This window comes from Cupressus sempervirens, chromosome 4 (genome assembly GCF_028749045.1).
Source record: "Cupressus sempervirens isolate cs-2001-9-10 chromosome 4, ASM2874904v1, whole genome shotgun sequence".
NCBI classification, from domain to species: domain Eukaryota; kingdom Viridiplantae; phylum Streptophyta; class Pinopsida; order Cupressales; family Cupressaceae; genus Cupressus; species Cupressus sempervirens.
In genome coordinates, this window is record NC_143121.1 from 162050902 (window position 1) to 162063747 (window position 12846).

Here is a 12846-nt window from a genome sequence, read left to right on the forward strand (position 1 = left end):
AAGGATTAATCGATAAAATAAGAGTAAGTTTTATTGGTTTCTAATTCACCCCTCCCCTCTCAGTAACCTATCCTATCTTATATTTCCAACAATTGGTATTAGATCTTTGTGGTTCTCAAAGAAGAAGTCAAAAAACTTGAGCAAACTTCAGAGAGAATGGAGGTATTTAGACTTGATAAGGCTATTGACAATAAAAAGTTGGATTTGGAATTAGCTATTGGGAAACTTAAAAGAACAAAGGAGAAACTCTCTCAATCCTTGAAAAAGAAGACAAGATCTTGTAGTATGGATGAATTACAAACTCTACACTAAAGAAAGAATTGAAGATATCCATTTAGAAAGTAATTTAGATGAAGCAAATGAGGCAATTAGAGAAATGTTAGAAAAGAATGGTAACCTTCAAGAAGAAGTTAGAAAGCTGAAAAGAGAACAAGAAATTTGGTTAGTATGATTGTGTGAAGTCGTGGAACAAAAAGATAAAGCAAAGGAAGAAATAGAAGGAAAGAACAATGAGATTTAGCATCTATCCCTTCAGCAGGTAGACTTCATTGATCAACTTACTAATGAAAATGAAAAAATCATGAATCTAAGATCAAAGAATGATCTAAACACTAAAGAGAAAACCAATGAAAGGATGATGAAATCTCAAGAAAACATGATTCAGTTGAATGAGAAAAATCAATATAGATAGAAAGGAAAAGTACGAATTGGATATATTGAAGAAGGCATATCATCCAAACAAGGAGCTCAGAGGAATCAAAGGCCTGCTTGCATAAGTTAGCTCATACATAAAACAAATGTTGGAGTACTGGTAAAGTTAAATTCAATGGAAAATGTTACAATTGAAATAAACATGGTCATAGGCCAATGAATGCAAAGAGAAACCTAAATTTAAAGGAAAATGTCACAAATGCAAGAAGCATGGGAACAAATCTTCTAAATGCAAAACCAAGATATTGAACCCAACAGAACAAATTGTGAAAGCTATATTTGATTTGGATTACAACACATCGTGTAGATGCCACTACTATGGATAATTTGGGCACATTGGAGTACACTATGTGAAACATCACATGAGGACAAGAGACACCACAAGAGATGTTTTATTTGTATAGAACTTGGACAACTTGCCAAGATTTGTATGAACACTAGAAGGATAGAAGATGAAAAGAAAGAAAAGGCTGACAACATCAGAATGTAGATGAGACAACAATGGATTCCAAAATCTTCTAAGAGTACAAGTTCAAGCCATGAAGCACATGTCACTCAAGAATTGGGCGACTCAAACATTTCTACTTGATCACTCATAGGGATAAATAGAACTAAGACTCTAAAGAAGACATCTTACATCAGTTCCAGTTAGCCAAAAGGAAAGATACATATCATCATTAAAGATGCAAAGGGATCATCGAGTGTCTAAGAAAAATCTAGACCTTACTAGCAAGGTTAGGTTGCAAGACCCCACCGAGCAAGGTTGGGAATAACTAAACATTGCATGGACACTGAGACGAGGCTAACTCTACTAATCACTAAGACTAAACTGAGTGGAAGACAGTCTATCAAAAAGAAAGTGATTGTACCAAGCATTTATGAAAATTAGAAAGTAAAATTTGTTAAAAGGGAAGAAATTGAATTCATTTGTCACTATAAATTTGTAAAGAGCCATTTGTGAAGAATGATTTTAGTGCTTCTAGGTGATCTGTGCAATTTGTTGTTGAAGTTTTTTTGTGTTTTTAGAAAGCCTACTAAGCATGGCATCCTCTAGAAGAAAGAACAAGAAAGGATTTGAGATGTTGGATCGAGGAGTTGATTGGAAGGCACTAGACTTCAAGTTAAGTGCAACAATTGCAAAAATGCTTAATCTAACCATAGCTTAGTCACAGATTCCACCAAAGTACTACTAGTTAATGATATTCACTCGCATTTTCATTTTTTAATTCAAGACATTGGAACCATAGAGATGGATGAGGTTCTAGAAAAGTTATGTGTGAATGGTGTGTTGAAACCTGATCATCAACACTTGGAGGCGAAGGGTTTAACCCACATTCCACATATGCCACAAGATTTCTAGATAAAATGAGTAAGGTTTATCCTTAGCCATGTACACAATGGGAAACTATGGCTAGAGAAGCATACTCCAATAATGAAGAAAATCATTCATTGAATCATAGGGCTCCCAATGTTGAACAAGACAAAAACTACCAAAACCCTAAGTTGGGTAGAAGTGAAAAACAAAACTCTTGCCAAATGGGATGGAAGAGGTCTGAAGATCAATTCTATAATTGACATGGAGCTGAAATTTTGAATCCATGTAATAGAAAATAAAATTTATAGATCCAGTCATCTCAATAACATATCATGTGAGGAAGTTGATTTGGCTTTCAAGTTGGTGAAGAACAACATTTCCTTTAACCTTGCCGAGTTGATGTTAATTCAATTCAACAAGAATATGGAGAGTATCAAAAATTTGAAGAATAACCCATGTAATTTTGGTTCACTTTTAACCTATTTATTCTTCTTTGTGCAAATTTTTTTCTCCTCAAAAGGTTCAATCATATGGACAAAAGATTTATCAATGCTATACCGAATCAATGAGTATATAGGAGATATAGGTAAAAACTATATCAGTATCATGGATAATTATTTTGATTCATTCAAGAAAAGATGAATAATAGATTTAGAATTCCCAAGAAACTTGTAGAAGATTACAAGGATGATGTTTGTTTTATGGTAGACTGTAAAAAAGTATACATTCAGGTAGTCAACCCTAGAGTAGTGTGGGCTAAGCCTCTAAGCTATGAGGTTAACATTGATGACACCAAGGATATCATTGAGGCATTGTTGAATGGACCTGTGGATCCCAAGGCTACATATTTTAGTACTTATGATGAAGCCAAAGCCATAATAGAACTTGGAATAAAGCTTCCTCAAGTAGTTAGCGAATGAAAGAAGAGGATAGTAAAATTAAGGCAAACAATTTCTACTCTCCTACTACTAGAAGGTAAAGGATATGATGTGGAAGAAGATGATACAGAAGAAACTAAATCAAAAGAAGAAGAGCCAATCTAGATGAAAGGTAAGGTTATCATAACTAGACCTTCTGTTGTAGTATTCACTAGAAGAGCATCTAGATCAAGTAAGAAGTTGAAATTAGGTCAAGGAGAAGCAAAGGATGTTATTATCAAATGGTCTCCACCTACATTTCAAGAGAAAGTAAAGGAGATTGATGCAGGAGATGGTATGGAAAAATTTAAATCACTGAGATAGGAGACCAGAAATGCAAAAGAAAAGAAACAAGTTGAAGAAATGATTATGTCCAAGCTAGGTAAATGGAAATATTCACTTGATCAACTTGTGTAGCAAGTTCCCAATGAACTAATGGAAAGAATCAAACCAAGATGGGAACATGTCAAGAAAACTTCAAATGTTATATTTGAATAGACACTGAGGTAGCTCATGTAAAATCTTAATGATAAAGAAGTGGAAGAATCCATTAAGAGGAATAAAGAAATACTCATTCTGAAATTCAACACTTGCTTGATACTGGTTAATGACATAGAACATATGGTGAAGAATGCCACTACCACATGGAGGAATATCTACAATCTTCACCGTAAGAGTGATTTTGTTGTTCATGTCAGTGATAAAGATGAAAGGAAAAAAGGACAATAATGATGAAGAAGAAACAAGTGATGTTAATCTAGATTATGAGGAGCAAGAATAGGAAGCTACCAAGGAGAATCTCTCAAAGATTCAGAGTATTGAGGAGACTGACCCATAGAAGATTGTAGTAGCAGTTATGGTCTCATTTCCTCACTCTCTAAGAAAATCTTTAAAGCCATCTAGCTCAAAGAAATCTTCTTTCGATTTGGTTGTGGCAACCACTACAATTCCAAGTAGTCAACCAATCTTTGCACCTATTCAACTAAGTTTTACATTGACTAAAGTAGTCAACACTTTATCTACTGAGTAGTCAGTGCTTCCTCCTTCATTAGATTTCACTATACACCAACTAGGTATTTCTATTGTCAATGCAATATCTATGTGTGTTGCTAGTCCTTCTATTTCCACCATTTTTACAATTCCCAGTGTACAAATAGTTAGTACAAAGATAGTTGAGAGCAAGCCTCAACTGAGTGTGCTAAAGTTTCAACTAAAGGAAAAAGTAAAGAAGAAGACATTGATCTTGATGGGGATATAGTTATCTCAAATTTGGATATCTCTAGTCTAAATCCTGACAAAATGCACACATTAGGTGATCTATTACAAAAGAAAGCTAAGCAATAGAAGCTAAGAGAGGAGAAAAATAGAGAAAACCAATTGCTAGAAGATGAAAAGAACATACTTGTAGATGCACTTATATCAAGGTTGAGATTACTCTTTTGAGGCATGAAGAGAGTATAGAGCACAATATCTATCAAACCAAATGAGTAAGTATGGTGAATATTTCATTCAAGAAGATATGTCGTTCAAAGGAACTCAATTGTGTATACCAAGAAGTTCCATGAGAGTTAATCTGATTAAGGAAAAGTAATGTGGTGGATTGGATGGACATTTTGGAACCAATAAGACATTGAGTTTTCTTAAGGATAATTATTATTGGCTAGAAATGTATAAGGATATTTAGAAGTTTGTAAGGAGTTGTGGAATTTTTCTAGTTGCAAAAGAAGTAAGTCAAAATAATGGATTGTATTCACCTATTTATGCTCCTAAGAAACCTTGGAGTGACATTAGTATGGATTTTTTTCTTGATTTAGCTAAGACAACAAGAGGATATGATTCCTTTTTTTTTGTGTGTGGATATATTTTCATACCATATAAGAAGACATCAAATGTTGTGCATGCTACTGAGATTTTTTCCAAAGAGATTGTTAGATTGCATAGATTAACAAGAAGTATTATTTTTGATAGACACAATAATTTTTTTGGTTATTTTTGGAGAATTTTATAGAAGAAGATGGATACTGAGTTGAAGTTTAGTTCTACATTCTATCCACAAATAGATGGACATATAGAGGTTGTAAATAGAAGCTTGGGTAATTTATTGAGATGTTTAGTTGGAGATAGGTTGAGTAATTGGGATATGGTATTGGCACAACCTGAGTCATATAATAATTCTATAAATAAGAGTACTGGGAAAATACCTTTTGTGATTGTGTCTAGAATACAACCTAGAGGTATGTTAGATTTGAGGGATGTTTCGGTGGAGAAAAGAGAAGTACTAAAGGAGAAGTATTTTTTGTTTTTATGAAGTAAATTTGCATGAGAAAGTGAAGTTGACATTGGAACAAAGTAATCAAAAGAATATGGAGGATGCAAATAAGTCTAGAAGACATCATGTTTTTGAAATTGATGATGAGGTGATGGCTCATTTGAAGAATGGAATATTTCCTATAGGAATGTACAATAAGATATAAATGAAGAAGTTTGGTCTTTTTAGAGTTTTGAGGAAGCTTGGCAATGGTAATTCTTATGAAGTTGAGTTGCTCAATGACATGGATATATTTCCTATGTTCAACGTTTCTAATTTGCATAAATATCATGAGTCAGAAGATGAATTTGTTATGCTAGATTATTATCCTAAGGAGTAGATTGAAGAGGTTGAACATATATTGAATTAAAGAGTTGGAAAAATCACAAGAGAAAAGGATTACTATGAATATTTGATGAAGTTGAAAAAAATACTAGTTGAAGATGCTACATAGATGTCTCAATCTATGTTTGATTTAGTTCAAGTTGTTACATTTCAATGATTAAGAATAATGATTTCTTTCAACTCTGATTGTCTGATGCTGGAGCATCCTAGGTTACTTTGCTATCATGTTCATCTTTGTTTGTTCTACCTATTAATGCCAAGTTCCAATGGTTTTCAATTTTCATTCATTGCTAAGCTCTTGTAAATGCTGAGCTATCCAATGTTGGTCGAGTGTTCCTATGTGTGTCAATTTTTTCAGTGTTGGCTAAGCATTTGTGTATGTGCCAAGTGAACCAAATGTTTGGTGCCATTTGGTTTATTCTTTGATCAAGTTTATCTATGATTATTTTCTAGTGTGAGACAACTTATGTATTTAATTTGGATTGTGGATTTAATGTAGGGATCTTGTCTTGGGATGTTTGTAAACCATTTTAAGGTCAACTTTTGTATTTTCTAATAATCTAGAATCTTCTATAATCCATTTTTGAATGAATAAATGGGGGTGTTAGGTTTATGTTAGGAATCACTTAGAGTTTTTGGAGTCAATGGTCTTGAAGGAGTGATTTTAGAGTTGGATTAATATAGATCATGGATTTTAAAGTTATATCTTTTTATTGGTGACAACATAGAAGACCTTACAACTGGGCGTGTATGTTGATAATCTGATGAATTAATCAAGTATTCATTGTTCCTTCTCTCCTTGGTGTTGTTATATATATTGTTTGATTTTTTGTGTTCACTCAACAAGGTGATTGGATAGTTAGGTGTGCCTTGGCCCCACCTACTCCTTTTGTTACATATCATTCCCTTCTTCATTATTTCCATTCATAACTTATTCGTATATGTAGTTATTTTATATTCTTGTACTTGAAATAGATGTAGCACAATGCTTCTGTTGAACTTGCACAATTTTTGTGTTTGTGAACTTGCAATATTTTTCTACGTGTCCAAGATATCCATAGTTTTTGTATACCATGTTTCTCAATTTCCTTGTTGGCGATGTTCTATTTCTACAATATTCATCTCTATGAGGAAATATGTTGCATGTATAATAGTAACCCATGAAGTTTTCTTACTTCAAGATATTTGATGTTTTCATTATGCAATCTCTTATTTTGTGTCCATATTTATTGTAGTTGTAGCAATAACCATTGAAAGATGTTCCCAATGAAGTATTCTATGGTCTAATTATACACACATTTTCCATTTTCCCTAGCTTCCCATAGTTATAGGAAGTATATTTCTTGGGCTGCTTATTTATTGGTTTTTCAATTATGATGTATTTTCTATGATAGTATTGGATGATTCACTAATTTTAAACTTTTTATTATTGATATTACCAAGTCAAATTGTATCACTAGGTATCCTTTTCCCTTTTAATTGTTTATCAATCTTCCTCATGCTTAGGTCAAACTTAGTAAGCTATGTTTTTCTTTTGTGTTCTATCTTTAGTTTTTTTATCATTTCTTCTAGTTCTTTTCTTTATCTTTCATTCTTAGCAAGGATCTTTTTGTTTTCCTCATTTGTATCACTCACATATCCATACAATGTATTATTTTCATCTTGTAGTTAAAGAATGACATTATCCTTACCTTTTATCACTTTTCCATATTTATCTTTTCAATTTTTCCTTTTTTTATAAAATCTTTAGCAGTCTTCATTCTTCTTATAGTTTATTCATTCTGAAATCTTGACTTTGAAGTTCTCTTTTGACTTATCGTAAGGTTTCCTCTAGAATAGTGTTCTTGTCTAGTAGATTTACTACTATAGATTCATGTTCCTCATAACTTGTACTTGCTTGGGAAAGCTTTTCAAGATCTTCAAGAATTACTTCTAATCTTTCCAATAGTTTCTTTCTCTTTGCAAATGAGATTTGGGTATGTAAGATCATGGTCAACCAAACTATGGCTTTAAGTGGCAGTGAAAAATGAGGAAATAAGGGTTATGTTAACTTGACATAATTTTAAAGTGGTTCTATACTTTATATCAAAAAGTTGTAAGAAAATAATCTATAGGAAATTGAATGTAGTTTCTAAACTACTAGGCCTTATCTAGAGAAAAAATATATATTTGATTGGTCAAAAGTTTGGATTTTAATGTAGTACTACGAAAATTTCAGGAAAAAAATAAAAAGTAGGTGTATGTCTGATCTCCTTAATCAAAATCAAATGATAATATTTTTAAATATAATTATAGATATAAAAAGTAAACTCATGCCCAAATGCGACACATATTTTTTGGTATTTTAATTCCAAATAAATAATTAAACACAAATTTTCTACTATAACCTTTTTAGAATTAAAAAAACTCCCATGTCTGACCGCCTTAACTAATTGAAAACTTTGCCAAATTAATTTTAAATTTTTTTCCGTATACTAAGCGAAGCATAGAATGTGATGCAACTTTTGGATTTAAAAAACATTATACATTTGAAAGTTATAGCTATTTTTCAATTAGTATATCAATCAACACTTTATAATCATTTTCACTGAAAATTAACTAAAAAATACTTATCGAACACATTTTTTGAGTTGACCAAATAGGTTTGGTAAATACCAAGCCTAATTAGATACTCGATTTGAAATCAGGTACTTGAAAAGTTCAGATTTTCCAATTGCCAAAAATTTGTAGGGAAACCACCCACATTGAAAATTTTGGAGGGAAATGACCCATATTAGAGGGAAATGAAAATTTGAGAAGTGTGGGCATTATCATTATTACATATGATTATGATTATTTTATTAACTATTATTATATATGATTATAATTATTATTATACATAGTAATATTATATGATTATTATTATATATAATAATATATATGGTTATTATTATTATTAAATATAGTATCTAGTAATATATATGATTATTATTTTTATATAATCTAGTAATATATTATTATTATATTAAAAGATACAATATTATATTATTATTAAATATAATATTCTGATGAAACCCCACTTGATGCATTTCATGACAACGTATGTCCCTAAGGCCCAAAATGAACCCTTTCAAAGCATTCCCAATGGTTCCTAGGGGTCTTAGGGCCCCTAGGGACATATGTTGTCATGAAATGCATCAAGAGAGGTCATAGGTTAACCTATGACCCATTTCAATGCATTTAAACCAAACAAATGTGTCCCTAGGGGCCTTAGGGCCCCTAGGGACATATGTTGTCAAGAAATGCATCAAGAGGGGTAATAGGTTAACCAATGACCTCTCTTGACACATACGAACCAACCAAAAGGTCCCTAGGGGTCCAAGGCCCCCCAATGCATCAAGAGGGGTTATAAGATAAAATATGACCCATCTTGGTAGATTGGAACTAACCAAATGGGTCCCTAGGGGAGCTAGGGCCTCTAGGGACATACCTTGTCATGAAATGAAATGAGAGGGGTCATCCTATGACCCCTTTTGAAGCATTCAAACCAACCAAATGCATCCCTAGGGGTCCTAGGACCCCTAGAGACATTTTTTGTCATGAAATGCATTAAGAAGGGTCATAGGTTAACCTATGACCCATCTTGATGCATTCAAACCAACCAAATGCGTCCCTAGGTGCCTTAGGGCCCTTATGGACATACGTTGTCATGAAATGCATTGAGATGAGTCATAGGTTAACCTATGACCCCTCTCGATGCATTCAGACCAACCAAATGATACATACGTTGTCATGAAATTCATCAACAGGGGTCATAGGATAACCTATGAACCCTTTTGATGCATTCAAACCAAACAAATACATCCCTAGGGGCCCTAGGGACATATTTTGTCATTAAATACATTAAGAGGGGTCATAGGTTAGTCTACAATCCATCTTGATGCATTTGAATCAACCAAATGCATCCCTAGGTGTCCTAGGGCCCCTAGGGACATATGTTGTCATAAAATTAGTTGAGAGGGGTCATAGGTTAATCTACAACCCCTCTTGACACATTCTAACTGACCAAATGCATCTCTAGGTGTCCTAGGGCCTCTAGGGACATATGTTTTCATGAAATGCATCAAGAGGGGCTATAGGTTAATCAACAACCCCTCTCGATGCATTCGAAACGATCAAATTGGTCCCTAGGGTTCCTAGGGCCCCTAGGGACATATGTTGTCATGAAATGCATGGAGAGGGGTCATAGGTTAACCTATGGCCGCTCTCGATGCATTCGAACCAACCAAATGGGTCCCTGGGTGTCCTAGGGCCTCTAAGGATATAGATTGTCATGAAATACCTCAAGAGGGGTGTCACTCTCAGTGCATTAGAACCAACCAAATGTGTCTCTAGGGGCCCTAGGGCCTCTACGACCCCTTTCAACTCATTCAAACCCATCAAATCGATCATAGGTCATAATAATAATAATATATATATATACACTATATTTAATAATTAAAATATTATATTTAGAGGTCATAACAATAATCACAATAATAATATATATTACTATATTATATTTTATAATAATATAATATAATAATCATAATAATATATTATAATAATCATATATATATATACATATATATGTATATATGTATATACATATATATATATATATGTATATACATATATATATATGTATATATATATATGTATATATATATATATACATATATATATATTATATACATATATATAGATATATACATATATATATATATATGTATATACATATAGACATATATATGTATATACATATATATGTATATACATATACATATATATGTATATATGTATACATATATATATATATGTATATATGTATACGTATATATATATATATATGTATATATGTATACGTATATATATATATATGTATATATGTATACGTATATATATATGTATATATGTATATGTATATATATATATGTATATATGTATACGTATATATATATGTATATATGTATACGTATATATATATATATATGTATACGTATATATATATATATATATGTATACATATATATATATATATATATATGTATATATATATATGTATATATATGTATGTATATATATGTATATATATGTATGTATATATATGTATATATATGTATGTATATATATGTATATATATGTATATATATATATATATATATATATATATATATATATATATATATATATATATATATATATATGCGACTAGGCCATAATGTAAATTGCATGATTGACCATGCCAAAAATGACAATGCACATGAATCTTACATATGTTCTAATTATAATCAACATGAAGGTTCTAGAACACCAAAATGGATAATTGAAATTGATGAAATGATTAATACCAATTTGGAAGGGAAAAAGTGAGAAAGAACTATTTGGTTATGGGCTTTAAGAATATATAAGATGTTTTCAACAACAAAATAGTGGTGAAGCAATGTCAATTTTTTATGAACTTATTAAAGATGCAAAAGATGAGACCTATGCTTTCCAAATTGAAGATTTGTGTTAGTAAAAAATTGGAAGGAAATGCCATTGTTGTGAAAAATATTTTTAGTGCTCTCAATAGCATTGGGAAAAGTAGTAGGTAGAAGGATAAAAGAGCTACTCGAAGGGTTATTATAACCTCTTTGGTAAGTGATCATTTGAGAAAGGGTAGATATATGAGACAAACTTGTATTGACATGAACCTAAATCATACTATTTTGAGAAGATCACTTAGTAGATGAGAGAGAATTGATGATCCTCTTCAAATTGAAACATGGGATTTTGGTGGGAGACTTCCACATTTTGATAAGAAGCTATTCGATGATTTCAAGGAAGAAATTAAACAATTTTGGCACTCTAGTGCAAGAGTATCACCCAATTTTAAAGACACATTAAAGTTGAGAATTGGCATCTGAGACTGCATGCTGCATCGTAAACATTATTTGAAGGTAAGTCAAACTATGTTGTTCAAAAAATTTAAAGAGAGTCATCCAAGTTTTCATATATCACAAAGGGCTTTTGAATCTTTGAAGCCATTTTATTGTGTGCCACTTAAAATTTGAAATACATTTTGTTGCAAATATTATGTCAAGTTTTCTATGCACCATAAACTATTACACTCCATCTATTCTACTTTTCATAGTAAAGAAATATTGGATAATTGTGGTGCTAGTGGTCTTCCAAAATCATCAAGAGACTTACTAGATTAATTTTTATGTTGTAGAGTTGATGGTTGTTTCTTTTTTAGAAATACTTGCTTAAATGAGAAGTGTTCACAATGTAGTGGCTTATCCAAGTTTGACACATATTTCCATGAGGGGTGTGAACAAGATCTTGTGAAGACAATGGTAAAAAAAATGTATATGAAATGGTGAAATACACATTGAAGAGTGGGGGTGAGGGCTCTACATGTGAATTGGTTGCAAAAGAAATTGGTGTGGCTAGTTTTATTTCAAATTTTAAGACAAATCTTTTGTACAAGTATGAAAGACATAATCATAGGCCTTAGTGATTGAATCAACAATTTAGAATGTATTAGGAGACTTTTCCCATTGGCACTATTATATAAATTGTTGACTTTTCTGAGAACTATGCATTACATCCTCAAAATGAGATATAATCTTAGTATTGCAACTCCATTTAAATTGCTATTTTTGTACACAAAACATATAGGAATTCTCCTTATAGTGTGAAAGATAATTGAAAGATTATTGGATAGTACCATTTTTATATAAGTGATGATAGATCTCACTCTCACTAGTTTTTGCAACATTGTTTTGATAATTATTTTAATTTCTTACAAGAGCATGCAATTTCTATGCATAGACATATCATTTGGTTAGATAATTGTACAGGTCAATTCAACAATGCTCGTGCATGTTTTATTGGTTGTGTAGGATGCATGTAAAGAGGAGGGTGCCTCATATTTGATATTTTTAGAGTCCAACCATGGGAAAGGGGAACATGATGGAGCAAGGGCATATGTGAATAGAGCTCTAATTAAGGAGAAATTCAAGATTTCAAGAGCTCCAAAATGAATGCATTTTTTATGAGTCTCTCACTATAGCGCAATCTAATCTATCACCTATGGACCCTTCCTCAACCAACCAAAATAACTTGTTATTAATACACAAGTTATTTTGGTTGGTTGGGGAAGGGTCCATAGGTGATAGATTAGATTGCGCTATAGTGAGAGACTCATAAAAAATGCATTCATTTTGGAGCTCTAATTCTAGTAT